Source organism: Sturnira hondurensis, unplaced genomic scaffold, assembly GCF_014824575.4.
Source record: "Sturnira hondurensis isolate 20B ecotype Veracruz unplaced genomic scaffold, ASM1482457v3 Scaffold0022136, whole genome shotgun sequence".
NCBI classification, from domain to species: Eukaryota; Metazoa; Chordata; class Mammalia; order Chiroptera; family Phyllostomidae; genus Sturnira; species Sturnira hondurensis.
Window position 1 is genome coordinate 6060269 of NW_028094767.1, and position 19926 is coordinate 6080194.

Here is a 19926-nt window from a genome sequence, read left to right on the forward strand (position 1 = left end):
CAAGAGTTGACTCTGGACTTGCAGCTAAGACGGAGGTATAGGTAGATACACTTTGCCTCCTCACACAATCAATAGAAGGACAACAACAAATTTATAAAAACCAACCAGAACTGCCGGAAAAATCAAACTGTATGGAAGTCCAAGAACCAAAGAGTTAAAGAAGAAACATTCATCCAGACTGGTAGGAGGGGCAGAGACAGGTAGACAGGGCAGGGAGGATGTGTGCAGTAAGGTGGCAGCTGGTGGCCGGGATGGGGCAGTCCCGCATTTGTGTGCATATAAACCTGGAGGAACAACTGGGGATGGAGACAGATTGTGCAACACAGGGTTCCAGTGCAGGGAAAAGAAAGCCTCAAAACCTCTGCCTGTAAAAACCTGGGGGATTTCGGTGGTGAGTAAAACTCCCAGTGTCACAGGAAAGTTCACTGGAGAGAACCACAGGGTCCTAGAACATACACAAACCCATCCACCTGGGAATCAGCACCAGAGGGCCCCAATTTGCTTGTGGGTAGTGGAGGAAATGACTGAAAGCTGGCTGAGAGCCCAGCAAGTGGCACTGTTCCCTCTAAGACCCCTCCCCAACATACAACAATGCAGCAAAGTGGGTTGCCTTGCCCTGTTGAATACCTAAGGCTCTACCCCTTATAACATAACAGGTATACTGAGACAAAGAAATGTGGCCCAAATGAACAAATCAATGCTCCAAAAACAGAACTAAGCAATGAAGAAATAGCCAACCTCTCAGATGCACAGTTCAAAATACTGGTAATCGGGATGCTCACAGAAATTGCTAAGTATGGTCCCAAAATAGATGAAAAGTGAAGGCTATTCAAACTGAAAGAAAAAACAACATACAGGGAACCAACAATGAAGGGAAGGAAACTGGGACTCAAATTAATGTTTTGGAGTAGAAAGAAGAAATAAACACTTGACTAGAACAGAATGAAGAAACAAGAATTAAAAAAAAAATGAGGAGAGGCTGAGGAATCTCCAGGACAACTTGAAATGTTCCAACATTAGAATCATAGGGGTGCCAGGAGGAGAAGAGGAAGAGCAAGAAATTGAAAACTCATTTGAAAAAATAATGGAGAACTTCCCTAATCAGGCAAAGGAAATAGACTTCTAGGAAGTCCAGGAAGCTCAGCGAGTCCCAAAGAAGTTGGACCCAAGGAAGCACACACCAAGGCACACCATAATTACATTACCCAAGATTAAAGATAAGAAGAGAATCTTAAAAGCAGTAAGAGAAAAGGAGACAGCTACCCACAAAGGAGTTCCCATAAGAAAAATCAGCTGATTTTTCCAAAAAAACAAAACAAAAAAAACACCAAAACCAAAACCAAAAAACAACTCCCTCCCCCCCCCCAAAAAAAAAACCCTTGCAGGCAAGTAGGGGCTGGAAAGAAGTATTCAAAATCATGAAAGGCAAGGATCTATATCCAAGATTATTCTATCTAGCACAGCTATCATTTAGAATGGAAGGACAGATAAAGTGCTTTCCAGATAAGGTCAAATTCAAGGAGTTCATCATTACCCAGCCCTCAATATATGAAATGTTAAAGGGACTTATCTAAGAAAAGGAAGAAGATCAAAACTATGAACAGTGAATAAAAACAAACTCACAACCATCAACAACTGAACCTAAAAAAAAACCCCAAATAGCCCTGGCTGGTATAGCTCAGTGGATTGAGTGAGGATCTGTGAACCAAAGAGTTGTGGTTCAACTCCCAGTCAGGGCACATGCCTGGGTTGCAGGCTATGTCCCCAGCAAGGGGGGATGTGAAAGGCAAGTACAGATTGATGTTTCTCTCCCTCTCTTTCTCCTTCCCCTCCCCTCTTTCTAAAAATAAATAAATAAAATATATTTTTTAAGTAAACAAACAACTAGAACAGGAACAGAACCAAAGAGATGGAGATTACATGGAGGATTATCAGCAGGGACAGGGGAGAATTCGGGGAAAGGTACAGGGAATAAGAAGCATAAATGGTAGCTACAAAATAGAGAGGAGGAGGTTAAGAACAGTATAGGAAATAGAGAAGCCAAAGAACTTTTATGTATGACCCATGGACATGAACTAAGTGGGGGCAGGGAGTGCTGGTGGGTGCAGGACAGAGGAGAATAAAGGGGAGAAAAAATGGGACAATGGTAATAGCATGATCAATAAAATATACTTACAAACAGGCTTGACTCTGCACATCTTCTCCCAATTCTGTATTGTTCTATAACATAATGTAGTGGCTGGAAATCAGTCATGGTGGGAGTATTTACACTAGAGGAATTGGCTGTTAAATATTTACCTGTATACCACCAATATATTATATCCAATTCTTTTCTATGCTAGGCTCTTTCAGCTGTAAGGTAGTAGTAACTCACTCAGTTTGCTCAAGTTATGAGGAGAATTATGGTGGTTACAGGAAGAATAAGCAGAAAATGACTCTCAGCCAAGAGGGGTTGCAGGCCAAATGGCAAGAACAAAACCAAATACTAAAGAACCAGGAGAGTCACTGAAATGATAATTCGAACATCGGTGGTTCAGAATTCAAGGCAGCCCTAGGTTCCTCAGCAGCAGAATCTCAGCTTTGGATTCCTCAGCTATGGTTCTGCATCTCTGTGCTACACCAAGTTTATCTTGCCACTACTGTTTTCCTCATACTCTTCAACTTTTATCTATGCCATAGTGTATGCTTACTTGTGATTCTGAAACACTCACAACTCTGGTTTAGACATGGTTATTTAAGATCCCTCCTGCCTCATGGGTGCATCTGTGTGTATGCATCTTTTCATTTCCAGTGCTTACTTGCTATCAAATATTATAGTTTATTCTTTCCATATTTCCAAGTCAAAATGACTGAGGTTGGGAAATCTAGTGAGCTAATTTCTGTGATGACCATCTACCATGAAAGTTTTCTTAAGTGCTCTTAGTTTTCTTCAATTTATTAACTTCCTTATTTCTGCTTCTCATTAACTAAAATCAATAAACTGTCCAATATGGGAGTTAGTAGCCACCTGTGACTCTTAAGCATTTGAAAGATAGGTAGTATACATTAATATGTGCTGTAAATATAAAATATATACTGGATTTCAAACACTATAAATAAGAGAATGTAAATATCTCCTTAATAAATTTTATATTGATTATATATTAAATGTTAATATTTTATATATATATTGGGTTGAAGATAATATTGGAATTAATTTTACTTTTTTTAAAGGATATTTTATTGATTATATTATTACAGTTGCCCCATTTTTTCCTATCCTTTATTCCTCTCTGCCCTGCACACTACCTCCCAACAGCATTTCCCACCTTAGTCCATGTCCTTGGGTTGTACATATAAGTTCTTTGGTTTCTCCATTTCCTATACTGTTCTTAACCTCTCCTTATTTTGTGGCTACCATTTATACTTCTTATTTCCTGTACCTTTTCCTCCTTCACCCTCCTCTCTCCCCCTGCTGATAACCCTGCATGTGATTTCCATCTCTGTGATTCTGTTCCTTTTCTAGCTATTTGCTTAGTTTTTTGGGGGGTGGGGTAGGGGGGAGTTCAGTTCATGATAGTTGTGAGTTTGTCATTTTACTGTTCATAGTTTCGATCTTTTTTTTATATAAGTCCCTTTAACATTTCATATAATATGGGCTTGGCTACTGGAAAATTATGAATTACATGTGGTTCATATTATATTTCAATTAGACAGCACTAACCAAAATATGTTTGGTCATCTTCTAAGACATCATCTTACATGAACTATCTTGGCTTCCTCTGTCTTCAAGCAAACCTGAACTACTTGTAGTCGACACAATTCCACACTCAAATCCCACCACCTGCTCACTTCTCGAGCTCTTGCTCTAATGACATCTCTTCCATAAAGCCTGACTTTTCAACTGTAAGTCACATCTCCCCTCACAACTACCTGACAACTTTACCTGTGCAGTTTTGTGACAGAGAACAAACACCTGTTGCTTCGTATTACAGTAAATTGTTTAATTGTTTTAGCCCCTCTATAGAATTCATGCTTTCTTTTCTGGGCAGAGGTTCTGCTTCTGAATTTTTGTGTCTTTCCTTAATCTCTTGGTTGTAATAGACACTTAACAAAATTATCTGTTGAGGCAAGAATAAATAGTGCTGCTATGAAAAACAAATGGGACAGAGAAGTCTATTCTGAAAGAAAGGCTGAGAAATGAGAGAGTTGAGTGCTTGTGAAAAGCAAAGGCCCAGAGGGCTTTTGAAAGTGATGGAATAGTAGTTGTGTGACATGAAGAAAAAGAACACTTCCTATGAAAGCTGAAAATTTGCGGCTGAGAACCCACACCACTTAAACAATCTACATCTAGGGGCTTTTTAGAAAAATGCTTTATTTTCCATATAAACTTGAACTGCAAATGGTTCAAGGGGAAAAGTCTTAAATTTGACCTTATTATAAAAATTTGGAAAATTACTTTTGAATATCTCAAAGCAATTCGGTTTAATACACTAGTAAAAATGTTCATGACATTTCACTATCCCAGGGTCCCTTGCGAGTAGGGGTAAAGAAAATCCATCCAAAGCTTCTTAGAGTTAACTTCCCCTATTAATGATACTTAGAAATTGCAGTGCTTTCTGAAGACTGAATGGTTTTTTGAGCTGACTTCCAGGTAGAATTATTTGGTTTCAAGAGTGCACTAGAGAGCCTTTTAGCCAGTTCTAAGTTTTTCTGCACTTAAATGGGCCAAGGACTCCAAGGCTACTAAGACAGAACAGAGGCTGTGCACGATAATCTAACTCAAGGTCAAGGGATAAATTATTGTCTAACCAGGCCACAGTTGCCAGGGAAAAGTTCATGAGTTACTATATGAGACAAGGTTGAATCTTACCAAGCACTTAAATTAGAAACCAATAGTTATAGAATATTATCTTCCTTTAGTTTTTTTCCATAGAAGATCTTGATGACATTACATCACATTTACTTTCATCTTCAGTAGATTCAACTTGTAGACTTTTTGCAAGATCTTTAATACCTGTTGCATTTGATGTATTTAATTTTTACTACACTTTGTAACTAAAGTGTTTTGAGACAGTCTACAACATTGTACAACATAATTTTAAGATAATAGACAGAGAAAATAAGACTAGGAAAATATACTCTACTATGACATTACATTAAGCACAGCATGCATATCATAAAATCTATATACCTGCTAAATTTATATGTATGCTACATATTTTATTTTTATTTTTTTAATTTTTAATTTTTTAAAGACTTTATTTTTTTTATTTTTCTTTAGAGGGGAAGGGGAAGGCAGAGGGAGAGAAATATCAATGTATGGTTGCCTTTCATGTGTCCCCTACTGGGAACTGGCCTGCAGCCCAGGCATGTGCCCTGACTGGGAATTGAACTGCGATCTTTTGGTTCACAAGCCTGTGCTCAATCCACTAAGCTACACCAGCCAGGGCATAAGCTACATATTTTAAAACAAGCTGCATTTTCAGTAGTCAGCTGTAAAATTGTATAGTAAGGATTCACGATAAATGGGCATTTGGGCATTTGTTTTCTAATCCATCCATCAATCTGATCTTGTTTATCCCTCATCACTTTCATGTGTGATAGGGATACCATCACACCTACGTCCTGATGATATTTTAAAGCGTATCTGCACTGTAAACAGAATGCTACAGCGGACCTGTCATTGCGCCTGCATACACTCCCATCTGCTTTACTCATTACATTGTTAGACAAAGTCACTAGAAGTGAATCCCTTCAAAACACATCAGATTTTCATGGTAAATAAGACAAGAGTAACAAGAAGTTTGGAGTTTATCTTCAAGTTAGAAAATTAAATTTATGATAAGTTTAATTTTCATTTAATAAATTAGGTTTGTAATTCAACTAAGCACCAATTCTTATAACAATAGGCTAAATCAAATGCTGATTTTTTTCCAACAAAAAATTAAGATAGAACAAAATGGCATTCTGTCAACAATTCTGGTATGATACATGACTAATTCCACATTACCTACAGAAACTCCGTAAAATCCAATCTTGCAAAATTTGAAATTTCAGTTTCCAGTTGATTTGCATTAAAAATGAATTCTAAGTTGGATATTTAATATGAGTCATAATAAGAGAGACTAAGTAATAAAAGGCTTTCATTGGACTGCTGAGAATAAATGCTACTATGAATTGAGTTGAATGTTTTGATGGGGAAAAGTTGTATTAAAACATTACTTTATTGGAGACTAGTTTTCTTTTAAGCAATTTTTGATTCTCTAGCAGCATCATAATTTGGATATTCAGGTAGTGAATACCTGGGCGATGAGCATGCCCCTATATGGACTAGTTAATTAACGTTATTTGTTGCTTCTCCTTGGATTTTGTTTTCCCATGCCGGAAGTGTACTTTTAGTCCCACATTTGATTATTCAGATAACTACATTCATGTTAGCCTGAAACTGCTCTTTAACTGTTGCAAATGAACTCAGCATTTTCCCTGTTCTCACCTGATTGGTGGCATAGTAAAATTTCTGTTGTTTCAATGACTTTGAGTTACAGACTCAATCTATTGGATTTTAAACAATGCAAAAGATGAGAATTTCAGACATAGACAATGTACAAATGCCTTTAATTTAAAAAAAAATAATTTTTAATCTGAACCTCATTCTGCACCCAAGTTTCAGAGATTTACATAATCTCTTAGTATAAGCAGATAAGGCACTGTCCCCACCTTGGACTGTCAGGTCACTCTAAATCCAATTCCCCCCCCAGCTACTTACCAGCTCTTTTGGGCACACAGGAACTATGCCATTGCTGTGGGAAGCTCACCGAGGTTGCCTGAGAACAGTAACCAACTCAATGCTAGACCCCTGCCCCTTGCACTGACAACCATGACCTCTGTGAGAACTTACTTTTGCCCCCCGCCCATCTCCAATACCGGCTGACTAGCCATTTTTGTGGTGCAGCTCCCAAAGAACTCTGGGGTCTGTTGTTCTGGATTCTCTTCAGAACTGTAGCATATGACCCTTTTACTTTTATACTCACAACCACACCTGGGAAAATGTACTATCCTCTTAGTTAGGAAGACATTATTCTGAATTGGTATGAAGAAAAAAAAAGGGTTCACTGAATTTAGACGTTTGGCAAGGAGATTCTCAAAGCAGCAGTGGAAGATCCTAAACCAACTGCGATTAAGTTGTATAAAGTAGAAGAATGGAGGCATGAAATAGAAATGAGAAATCAGCTTTAGAATGTTTCTTTTTAAAAAAATATTTTATTTATTCATCTTTAGAGAGAAGGGAAGGGAAGGGAAGGGAAGGGGAGAGTGGGAGAGAAACATCAATGTGTGGTTGCCTTTCAGGTGTCCCCCGCTGGGGACCTGGCCTGCAACCCAGGCATGTGCCCTGACTGGGAATCAAACCAGCAACCCTTTGCTTCACAGGCCCGCACTCAATCCACTGAGCTACACCACCCAGGGCTAGAAAGTTTCTTATATATATGACTTTTTTCCCTGAAATTTGTACCTTATAAAAAATACATACCCAAAGTCACTTCTTATTTTAAAACTTGTGATGACTTCATACCAAATACAGAATAAAGTTCTTATTCCTCATGCTGGTCCTCAAAATCCTCCTGATTTGGCTCCAAGGTATATTTTCAACCAACTGTCTCTCTGTACTATAAGCTACAGACACAATGATCTATTTGCCAATTTGCAAACATGTTCAGAAGCATACGTTTTCTCAAGCTGTTTTGTAGGTGATGCATAGGACAAGCATTGGAGTGCCAAGAACTTGGGAAGAGAGAATTAAGGCCTGCTCTCTGAGAGTTAAACTCTGAGCATGCAACAGAATAGGAAGATATGCAAACTCTTAAAGGAACAGAATGTTATCAGACCAAGACTTGAATACAATCTAATTATTAGAATAATTATCATTGAAGTATTCCAGCTGAATAATTAGAATTATCTAAGAATAAGAATAAGAATAAGAATAAGAATGTCGCTGAAGAAAGATTTTCTTTTTTTTTTTTTAAAGATTTTATTTGTTTTTAGAGAGAGGGGAAGGGAGGGAGAAAGAAGAGAGAAACATCAATGTGTGGTTGCCTCTTGCACACCCCCTACTGGGGACCTGGCCCATAACCCAGGCATGTGCCCTGACTGGGAATGGAACCAATGAACTTTCAGTTCACAGGCCAGAACTCAATACACTCAGCCACACCAGGCAGGGCCGAAGAAAGATTTTCTTAAATCTAAAGTGGATTTATTAGCAATAGTAGAGCACTGATAGAGAAGGGAAAGTCAGGGAGCAGAGTTGAGGGTACTTCTCAAAAAGAAGTTCCTGGCAAGCACTATTAGCCCACAACAGGCTGCCGCTATAGTACAGATGAAAGGCTACATACACAGGACCTAATGGTGCACAACCCCAGTATTTAATATCTATGAGCATAGGGAGTTTGTCTTCTTTTGGTCACTGCAATAGTCCTCAGTGCCGTGAGTGGCACATAGATGTACTTAATATTTGTTGGAAAATTAAGTCTGGCCAACCCCCACAACTGTGTGCTCCTGGCAATTTTTAAAATTATGATGTATCCACTCATGGAGATATAATAATAAGTGAATGTACTTATCAATGAATGGATTATGAATTGATAAAATACCATTTTAATTTTTATAAATTAGTTTATGATATATTTGTTTAAATTAAATCAATCTCCTAAAAACTGATGACCCCTAGGAGTACTAATATTCATTTGCAAATCTACAAATCTCAGAGTGAGACTATGTGACCACACCCTGGTTCTTCTTTTTGTTGGGATCTTCCTCAGAGGTCAAGTGGTCTTCCCTGTGACACACCTCTATCGCATTGCACACTTTCTCCAAGCTACAGAACCTGACAACCTTTTTGTTTTTATTATCTACAACTACAGACCAGCCTCTCTGAGAAATCTTTCCAAGGCTCCCCTCTTCTGTATTCAGACTACATAGAAAGCAAAATGTCAAGGAATTAAATACAGGGTCTTCTCCACCCACTGTTAAGGGTAGAAATTAGTACCTGCTTTGCTGAAGTGTGGTGAATATTAGGGATAATGTATAGTAAAATTCCAAGGGCCCAATGAGAGTAGCCCATGCTCTCTATCATATGCAAATTGCAAATGGGGGCTATTATGAGTATTATTTCAGCAATTTGCTGATATGTCTTATACTACATTTCAATTAGTTTAAATAAGCATGTTTTCAGATAAGATTTTTGACTAAAGAAATTAAAAATTAAATCTCTAAACCTCTTGTTTTTTTATCTATAAAATATAGAGAGATGCAAATAAAAGCCACAATGAGATACCATTTCACACTGGTCAGAATGGCCATCATAAACAAGTTGACAAACAATAAGTGCTGGTGAGGTTGTGGAGAAAAGGGAACTCTAGCACATTTTTGGTGAGAATGCAGACTGGTGCAGCCACTGTGGAAAACAGTATGAAACTTTCTCAAAAAACTAAAAATGGAACTGCCTTTTCACCTGGCAATCCCACTACTGGGATTGTAACCTAAGAACCCTGAAACACCAATCCAAAAGAACCTATGCACCCCGATGTTCATAGCAGCACTATTTACAATAGCCAAGTGCTGAAGCAACCTAAGTGCCCAATAGTAAATGAGTGGATGAAAAAACTGTGGTACATTTACACGATGGAATACTATGCAGCAGAGAGAAAGAAGGAGCTCCTACCCTTTGCAACAGCATAGATGGAACTGGAAAGCATTATGCTGAGTGAAATAAGCCAGATGGTGAAAGACAAATACCATATGATCTCGCCTATTAGTGGAACCTAATCAACAACAACAACAAAAAAAAACAAGCAAGCAAAATATAACCAGAGACATTGAAATTAGGAACAAACTGATAGTAACCAGAGGGAAGGAGGGAGTGAGATAACATGAAAAGAAGGAAAAGGGTTGTCAAGGAACATGTATAAAGGACCCATGGACAAAGTCAAAGGGAGGTGGGATTGAGGGTGGGAGGTAGGGGGTGGTAGGGCAGGGGAGAGTAATACGGACAGAAGGGAGACAACTGTAATTGTACAATGAAAAAATTTTAAAAATAAAAAAAATTAAAAGCATATATAGACAAATAATAACCTACCTCAGTTTTGTGAGATTTAAATTATATAAAATGGTTAGAATAGGGCCTCATGCATTCGTAACGTCAGAGTGAATACTGTCCATTATTATTAGTAGCAGTAGTATTGCTAGAGTTTAGAGGGGAGACATGTAAGTGTAAATAATTAACGTAAGGGAGTAAGAGATGACTCTTACTAGGGCCTATTGGAGGAGACTTCCTGGAGGTGGAAGGATGTGAGCTTGTTTTTGCAGCATGACTAAGATTCACCAAGCAGACCAGGGATGGGTTTGCAAGAGAACATCAACACCAGTAAGGTTCAGGGAGTACAGAAGGGAGGAGTGTATTTGGGGGAGTAAAAAATTGGTGTGGCTGGTGTGTCAAGTGAGGTTGGGGATTTGGCTGCTGAGGGAGAGGACAGTGCCAACAGATAGCATAGAAGTGACAGATAATTTATGCTGTACTAAACAGTTTATACCTTGTCTCGAAATACTTAGAGCTTCTAGACCTATCTGGAGCTTAGGAAATGGGCCTCAGGAAGACCATAAACAGCAAGACACCAGGGACAAAATCTTGTTTTGTAGATGCATTTTCTTCTATCCTCACCCAAGGACATTTTTTCCCCTCATTGCTAGAGAGAGAAGGTTAAAGAGAAACATCAGTAGGAGAAAGAAAAAATCAGCCCCCCTCTCCCCACCCCCATATGCTTCCAGACCAGGGATTGCTCCTGGACAATGCTCTAACCAGCTGAGCCACACTGGCCAGGGCTGTAGAAGCATTTTAAGTGGGAAAGCTTCCATGGCTTTTACGAAATTTTCAAAAGGATCTATATCCTCAAAATGAAGGGACACTATGATTGGAGATGACATTAAGGATTTTAAACAGGTTTGGTTTTAGAAAGGTCCCTCTAGTGGCCGTGTGACAGAAGTCTGGCTGGAAGAGACTGCAGGGATGTGTGGGGAACCTCTTCATGGTCCAGGCAGAGGTAAGGGTCTGAGTGAGCAGGGACAGTGGGCACGGAGAGGAGAGGAGGACCATCTCCATTTGGTATTACAATGACCCATTCATTGTGCAAGGATTTGTGAAATACCTAATATGTGGCAGGCACTCTGCTAACTTCTAGAAATAGAAACTCCTATCCCTTACAGAGCTTTGAAACTAATAGAGGAAATAGACAATGGAAAGTTATCTAATTATAATTCTGATAAGTGCTATGCCTCCTCTTTAAATAGAAATTCCCAGAGTTCAGAGTCTGTTTCTTATTCATCTATCTTCTGACAGAGAGACTTGCCCACAAGCCTTGATCCATTAATGCTTATCTAATGGAATTAATATCTTAATTATTCCTTGCCTGGGGACCTGTTCTGAGTGATAATCTGACCCTGACAATAAACCTGTCACTGCAGGCTTCTGGGTGGGTGCTAATGCTTGTCTTTTTGTCATTTAATGACAAGGCCCTGTTTTGAGAGACAAATCTTATGCTAACCAAAAGCTTGCAAATTACAAGATAATTCATTTTTTCAGGTTTTTCATGAAATCATTTCAATGTCTGGATATGTGATTACAGCTGCTTGCCTCCTTCCTAGTTTGCTGGGGGTCAGGGGAGGGTGGGAAGCCCATTAGGGATACAAGTCCCAAGTAGACATTACTTACACCTTCAAAGATCTCAAACAACAAGGACATTTTGCTTTTAAGAGAGGCAGGGCATGTTGAAGGAGGAACAGACTCACACTGAAAGTTGTCTCATTCAGCAATCAGAAATACTGACCTAGAATTTAGGAGAAATCAGCAGAGTCATGGTTTCTATCATGGTTGAAGCTGGAAATAGTTCCAATAATGAAATACTTGCACTTCAGCTTACTTATTTACTTACTCAAATAATGCAATACTTAAAAAAATATTGTTATTCTGTTATAGTTGTCCCATTTTTCCCCTTTTGCCCTCCTCTACCAAGCCCACCCCTTACTTTTATGTATGATATTCATCGAAAGAGTTATATACTATTTACAGTTCAACCAGCTTCTTAATCTAAACTCAGATGGCCTTGAAGACAGGGATCTGCCTGTCATCCTATCTTACCTGGGCTCTGGTTCACATCAAAGCACTCTGTTATGTGGAGGATTCCTAACTGAATTGATTAGCACTTGTAAGGCCAAGTTAAAAACACAGCTTGTTTCTGCCTCTTTGTTTTTTCATATGGTTTGCAAGGTTTCACTTGTTGATTTTCTGAATAATACTTAACCTTTTCAGAATCATGTCCACTTGTACTTTGCTAAGGATTATTTATCTCATGGTAATATTGTGGGGGGTACCTAGTAGCAATAGAGGTAGAAAAAAATTGCTTGATTAAAATAAAGGGTCGGGAATTTGATATACTTCTGGATACATGAGCTAACTTCTCCATTACTGTTGCTGTGTCTGAAATAGTGCTAAGGAAAACATTTATCTACCTTTGGGCCACTGTCTATGAAATGGATGACCTAATGTTGTCTTGGGCTAAAGTGATGGGTAGTAGGGCATCTCTGCTCCCTTTTGTTTGAGATGATTGAGAAAATTGATAACACGAACTAAACGACAGCCAAAGTCAATAACCAGGAGGTGAGAGCAGGCAAGTAAATTAACTCCAGACACATAACCAGGAAACAGTTTCCAGCCAGAGAAGGGAAGCTGCCCCGTGCTGTTGCAGCAGCAGAACACAGAACATGCTGCTGAAACTGGGTGACATGGACTCCTGAGTCTGAGTGGGAATGGCTGATGGGGTGAAGCAGGCTGCCCGCCCCAGCTAACAGGACAGCTTCTTGGTGCAAAGGTCAAGCTTTGAAAAAATATGACTATAACATCACATTTTCCCATGCAAAAGTGATTCTGTCAAAATAACATTCGAGTCTACTGATGTTACACAATTTCCTATTCTTTTAAAGCCATTTACTTCTATCTTTAAATTAAAAAAATCATTTTCCCTTCATCTTATGAAATGGTGCTCCATTTTTTATGTCCATTCTCCTAGCATCACAGTTATTGTGTTCTTAATTACATTATTAATTTATGGTCCAGTCTAAGCTTTCAGAGAGATAGAGATAGGGTGTATTTGAATGTCTGTTCTTATATATTCAGAATCATCAATCGCTTTCATCTTGGAATGTTGTTATTGTCCAAGTCCAAAGTGTCTTTTCTGACACTTCAGGTTGAAGTCTCTCTTGATTTAAATGTATGATAATGGTAAACTAAGGGACAAGATGGTACTGAAACCATTAATACAATTCAACTCCACATAGATATTTTAATATAACCTTGAAAGTTATTTTTAAGTATCTCATTTATAGAGGAAGTTTAGACCAAATAAATCTTGGAGGTACATTGCTAAATACGTTGATTAACAATATGAAGCTTTAAAGCATAAAAGCATATTAATTACCTAAACATAAAGGCCATCACACAGATTAGTGAAGTGGCTTCCTAACTAGTCTTACCTCTGTTTCCGTTCCTCTTCATGCAGGACCCATGCATGTCACTCACTGGCTTACAATTATTTACAGCATTGATTTTCAGGTTATGGGTCCCAAACCAGCATCATCATCACCACTCTGGCCACCAGTGATTTCTTCCTCCTGGTATTCACACCCTTGTGTTATTATTCCCTCCCAGTGAGTGTGGGCTGGAGTTTGCAATCCACTTCTACCAAACAGATTGTGGCAAAAATAATGGGATGTCACTTCCAAGATTGGGTTACAAAAGATCATGGCTTTTATCTTGGGGCTCTGTCTTGCTCCCTCTGAGGAAGCCAGTTCCCCGTGTTGTGAGTTGCCCTGTGGAGAGTCTAGTACACGGCAGAGAACTGAGGGAGGTTTTGAGCTAATAGCCTGAGAGGAACTGAGGCCCTGAGTCCAGCAGCCTGCGGATAACTAAATCCTGCCAATCACCTCGTGTGCAATCTTAGAAGCAGGCTTCTAAGCAGAAAAGCCTCCTTCTGTCAGGCTTTCAAATGAGACCACTGCCCTAGCTAACAGCTGGCCACAATCTCCGCCTGGACTCTTGACCCACAAAGATGGAGATAATACATGTTTGTTGTTTTAAGCCAGTCAGATTTGGGATAATTTGCTATGCGCCATTGATAATGATTATAACTGAGAATTTGCTAGGAATGCAAATTCTGATGATCTGTTCCAGACATACTGAACCAAAAACTTGGGGGATAGGGTAGACACTAGTGTTAATAAGTTCTCCGAGTGATTCTGATGCATGTTCAATGTCTAAAATCCTTAGCTGAGCCTAAAAGACCCCTTCCGTGACTTTTTAAATTTACTAATAATTATGAGAGTAATGATAGATACCACTTGTTAAGTTCAGGGTATAGAATAAGCACATTGAGCCAATGGATCACATTGCCTCCCATAACACACAGGTAGTTCCTTGAGCTCCTTAGCTTTCTCAAGGGTCAAGGCCTCTTCCATCAAACTAAATGCAGAGGTAACTGCCTTCATGATACTTTCCCTCACTCTCTCTGGCTGAGATACATGCTCATTCATTTGTGTTTATTGAAAGCTTATTATATGCCTGGAAACATTCCAGCCATAAATTTAACACTAGAAAAAGAAAATGAACCAACAAAGAATTATTGCTTTGGAGCTTACATTCCATTGAGAGTTTAGGGAAACAGCCTAAAAAGAAGTACTTGAAATTACATAGTTATTCTGAATAATAAGAAAATGGCATTAAATGAAGCAGGGAAAGCATATAGAGAATCTGGGGACGGTAGAAGGAGGAAGTTCTAACACTAAAATACAATAATAGTTAGGGAGGTTCACATGAAAAGGTAACATCTGAGTAAATTCCTGACGTAGGCAAGGAAGGCAGTTTGTGGCTTAGGTGAGAGAATGGCATAACCAGATATGAGGAAAGTGACTGCCAGATGGGAGGAACATCAAAGAGGCCTGCACAGCTGGGTGGATTGAGTGAAGGAGCAGGTGTCCGGATATAAGGCCGGAGAGAGAGAAAGGCAGACAGATATCAACAAGGGCCCGATAATCCACTGTAAGGAATTTGGGGTTTTCTCTGCATGGGAGGGGAGGTGATGGAAAGGTGTTAAAATGAGGGAATGGCATGAATTAATTTAGAGTTCAGTAGATCATGTTGGCTTATGTGTCGAGAACATAGACTATATGGGCAAGGGTGGAAGCAGGAAGATGAGTCACAGTAATTAGAAACCTACGCCAATAATGTAGGGTGTAGACCACTGATCATCAGCATGGAAGCATCAGGCATTATGACAGTATTTACTAAGGAGATTCATATAGTGTGTGAAAGAAAAGGAGTTAATTTTTTGGTCTGAGTAACTAAAAGGATGGAGTTGTCTTTCACTGAGACAGGTCAGAATATGTAAATTGTAGGCGTAGGAGAAAGGCTCGAGAATTGGGGTCTGGAATGTTGAGTGTGTGAAGGGCATTAGCTGTCCAATCAGAGATGTCCAAATGAAAATCAGATGTAGAGACATACAGAGTTGCAGTTGATACCAGAGATATAAATCTGGAGTTACCAGTTAATACAAAGTACTAAAAACCATGAGAATAAGTGAGATTATTAAGAGAATGAATATACATAAAATCCTTGAGATAAACATCTGTATTCAAATACAGCCCTTCCTCACTCCTTTTGAACCTTAAACATTTAGTAAATATCTACTATGTGCTTGGCAACCAGCTAGACCTTGGCCTTGGTCTGTTTGTCTGCTCACTTCTCTCCCCAACTAGAGCAAGAGCCCATTAAAGCCAAGACCCATTTATATTCACTTTTCCATTTCAGGTACCTGGCACACAACGGGGTTTTAATCTGTGTTTTTTGAACCATCTATTAACTATAATCAACTCTACTAAGACTTGAGGTAAGAAAATAAAACAAAACAATCAGTCCATCCATCATATGATGACTATGATTAAAATGCTTATGGAATATAAGGGACATAAAATACAAGGAATATAAAATGCTAGTTTTAGTTACAAGCCTATAAATTCTACTTAATCATAAAAACTTTTATTAGCACATAAATGTGGGTTATGAAGTTATTAGGGCAGTATATGGGAAAAATTTCAGGAACAATGAAAGGAGATGTATCACAGAGAACTGCAATCCAGTCATGAGTGTCCACGTGTCATGTTCTATGGAGAAATCCAGAGGATACGCTGGAGCTTCAGACAGTAGACTAAAGCCACACTCTCTCAGTGTTCTGCACCTGATGAAGCCTGAGAATGATCTCACAAGACACAGCAGAGAGGAGGGGTTTTGGAACCTCAGAGAAATGAGGCAAGGTGAATAACACAGTAAGAAAACTGGAATTGGGAATTCAATTCTGCCTTATTCATATCTTCAAAAAGATTAAGAAATTGTGATAATCAAATGATATTAGAGTCTGTATTACTGTATTCTTTAGTTTGGAGTTGGGAGAAGACCAGCTCTTTCTGGAAGTGCTCTTATGTTCTCTTTGAAGTACATGAGACAAACCAGAGTGGAGGCATATGAAAATAATAATGTCTTCAAGCAATTTTTTTAAAAAGCTCTCATAATACTTTAGACACACTGAAAGACTTATGAGATAGGAACATTTCTTCCCCTATAATACCCTCCAGTGAGTAGTATCAATAAAGTTCATTAATAATGTACATTCAAAATAAATTTTATTTTTCTTTTCTTACTTTTATGAGACTATATTTAATTTGAGTGAAGCACAATTCTTAGCCAGAACGTCTTTCCATGAGAGCAATACTCATCTATTCACAGTGACCCTGAGACGGCTCTGGCTTTGCTTTTGTCCTCCTGCCTTTGACTGAACTTTACCTGAGGGTGAGAAAATTAATACTTAATGCAATTATGTGTTTTCCAATCTAAGCTTAATCACCCTAGGTTATATGGAATTAGACCTATAAGAAATGGGGAATGATAGATTCAATTATCCAAAGCTATTCAATACAATTCAATAAACATTAATCAAGTTCATTTGATATCTAATGAACTTCATTATGTTGTAGAGGGGTGAAGGGACAAAGAAATAAAAGGCAATCTGTGACTTTGAATTATTTACATAGCAGGGCACAATCATAGAAGAAAATGGTAAATAACAAAATCATTATAAATGATGTTAGGGTTCATATATATTTTACTTCTGTACTCAGATTGTCATTAAAGAAATCTAATTACTACTTTTTGGAAAAAAAATGAATGATTTGGGAGAGTTTATAGACTGGATGATTCTACTCCTTGTAACAGAACACCAATCCAAAGGGGCCTAGACGAGAGGAATTTATTAGTAAATAAATAAAGAATGAATGAATGAATTCCAGATATAGAAGTTCCATGCTTGGAGAATTCAGCAGCACGATAATACTCTTAGACTATCCTTCATGGCCACAAACTATTACCATTTCAAACATTAACTCCTCATACAGAAATATCTAAGATCATGGAAGAGAAGAGGGAACCTTCTTAGCAGAATTTGTTTTATCAGAGGTAGTGTGTTGTCAGACGCTTGCCCCATCTCCCTGTCCCCATCCTCATATACACATTACCTGTGGTCCTTTACCAGAGTCAGATGACTGAGCCCAGACGGGGAAAGAATGTGAGGTATTTGAACTTTTGTTTTGATACATGAGCTCTACTAAACAGGAAAAAAAAAAAGGAAGAAAGAAAAAGGAAATGGCCGCTAGGTAGGAATCCAATAGTGGATGTTCTTAGGAGTGTTATCCTCTAGGAATTTTTTTAAGCAACGTATGCTACCCATCATTCCCCCTACTGCATGTGCCCCGCTGAGTACTGCCCTGGTGTACAAAAGCCCCCACTCATCTGTGGGTACCTCATGCTTGCAATATTTGACACTTCGCTGCTTCTTTTATATTTGTCATAACTATGTTATAGTACTTACTAGGTGCTTTTCTTAGCATTTTATGAATACTAACTCATGCACACCTCACACCAATCCTAGGAAATAGGATAGTTATTCTTATCATCTCTGCTCATCGGTGGGGGGAAAAGAAGCCCAACGAAGTGAAATAACTTGCCCACAGTAACAGCGTGGTGAGTGCTGGGCAGGATGTGAAAAGCAGGCCATTCGGATCGACAGTGTCTTTCCCACCGGACTGTTCTACCTCCTCAATGGCTTGAGGAAGCCTAGAGTCTGCTCTGACAGTCAAGTTCAGGCCTCCTGGAAAGAAGGCTCTTTATCTCAGGATTATTAATAGATGTTGCTAGAACACAGCTTGATCAGGGCCCTCAAAGGCTATTTTCATCTTAAACGTTCAACGACAGAACTGACAATTAACTGGAATAGCTTTGATGGAGTTGAAAGTCAGCCTCTGATTTCTTAGCAACACTGGTCTTCCTATTATTGCCACATTAGTCCCTTTACAATACATTGTCCACACAGCAACCTCAGGGGTCTTTAAAAAAATTAAACCAGTTATATTATCCCCTTAGTTACAGGGCCCTATATGATTTCTCATTCCTTTTTAAAGAAACCCTAATTCCTTACAATGTCCTAAACACCCCACATGATCTGACCTGAGGTTCTGTTTTCTCACTTCATAGGCCCCAGCCTCTTGGAGCTTCCTTCTGCTCTTCACCCCATCCAACTGTTTGCTGCCCCAGGGCTGCTGCCTTGCTGTGTCCTTGCAGGGGCACACTTGCCCCGGCTCTTCACTGAGCTCCTCATCATTCAGATCTCAGGTCGAGTGGTACCTCCTCACGGTGGCCCTGCCAGCCTCTCTGCTATCCCAGTCATTCGTTATCACACTGTCTGGCTTTTTGCTTACTTCACAGCATTTAAAAAATTTTCTGAAGTCATCTTGTTCATTAATTTGAGGGCAGAGACAACGCTTATTTTCAAACTAACACCTAGAGTAACAAAACCTTGCTGAAAGGAGCTCCCTGTTTCTGTAAAAGACAGTCAAAATATTTTGGGGCTTAATTGACAATAGGTTCCCAAACATTTTAACATTAGATGAATGAACATATAAAAAACTAAATTAGTAAGTGTTCTAATTATATTTTGCATTTATTTTATGACTTTCATTAAATGTGTGTAAGAAACATAATGACACATACAGGCACTGTCAGATTGCCCTATTGGTGAAAAATACTAATTTGTCTTGGGTTTTTTTTTTTTGTCTAAGTATCAGGATTCAAATGTTTGCTGTTCTGTGATTTCTTTCATTTGCAGCTTTCAAAAGAAGAAACGAATCTTTTTCCATTTTACTTAACTATGTCTTTTTCTTTTTACAAGCTGCTGAAATTCATGTTTTGTCTTTTTTTTTTTTAAGAAAAACATTGGCCTCTGAACATTTTTCAAATGGTAGAGGTTATTTGTACTTAGCATCTGCTTTAGAAACAGCCCAGGAGCAGATTGACTGGTTGGGATTGATGGTGGGAGCTAGCTGTTCTTAATTCCCTCTCCAGTGCTGATTTAATTTGTTCCTGCATCTAATATGTTTTTGAAAAATACTATTGACTTAGATTTTGTAATCATCTATAATTTATAAAGCACCGTGATAATAAACAAAAGGTATCACTGTGCTACACGACGGTATAATACCAGATTTTTCATTTTCTTGGAATTTTTCTTTCTTTGATTTTCTTGGAAGCATCACATTGTTACTTTTATTTTGGCAAATGGAAACAATCACACAAAACCTCCTCGGTGGCCTGTACTAAAAATGCAAGTGTTGATCTTGTCTTAAAAGTTAATGGAGGTAGTGTTTTGGGGAGATATGGTTGGGAAGGGCAAAGTTGCCAAGGCGAGAAGTATTCAATTTATTTCTTTGTCTCTTCTTTTTAGATATATTGGACATAATCCTTTC

The 19926-nt window shown here is 38.6% G+C and overlaps 1 protein-coding gene across 1 annotated transcript in view; it reads right to left on the bottom strand.

Annotated features, from left to right (window-relative positions):
• ADGRB3 (adhesion G protein-coupled receptor B3) overlaps positions 1-19926 on the bottom strand; it is a 732856-nt gene that overhangs the window by 222998 nt on the left and 489932 nt on the right. The gene's annotated exons all lie outside the window — the stretch shown is intronic.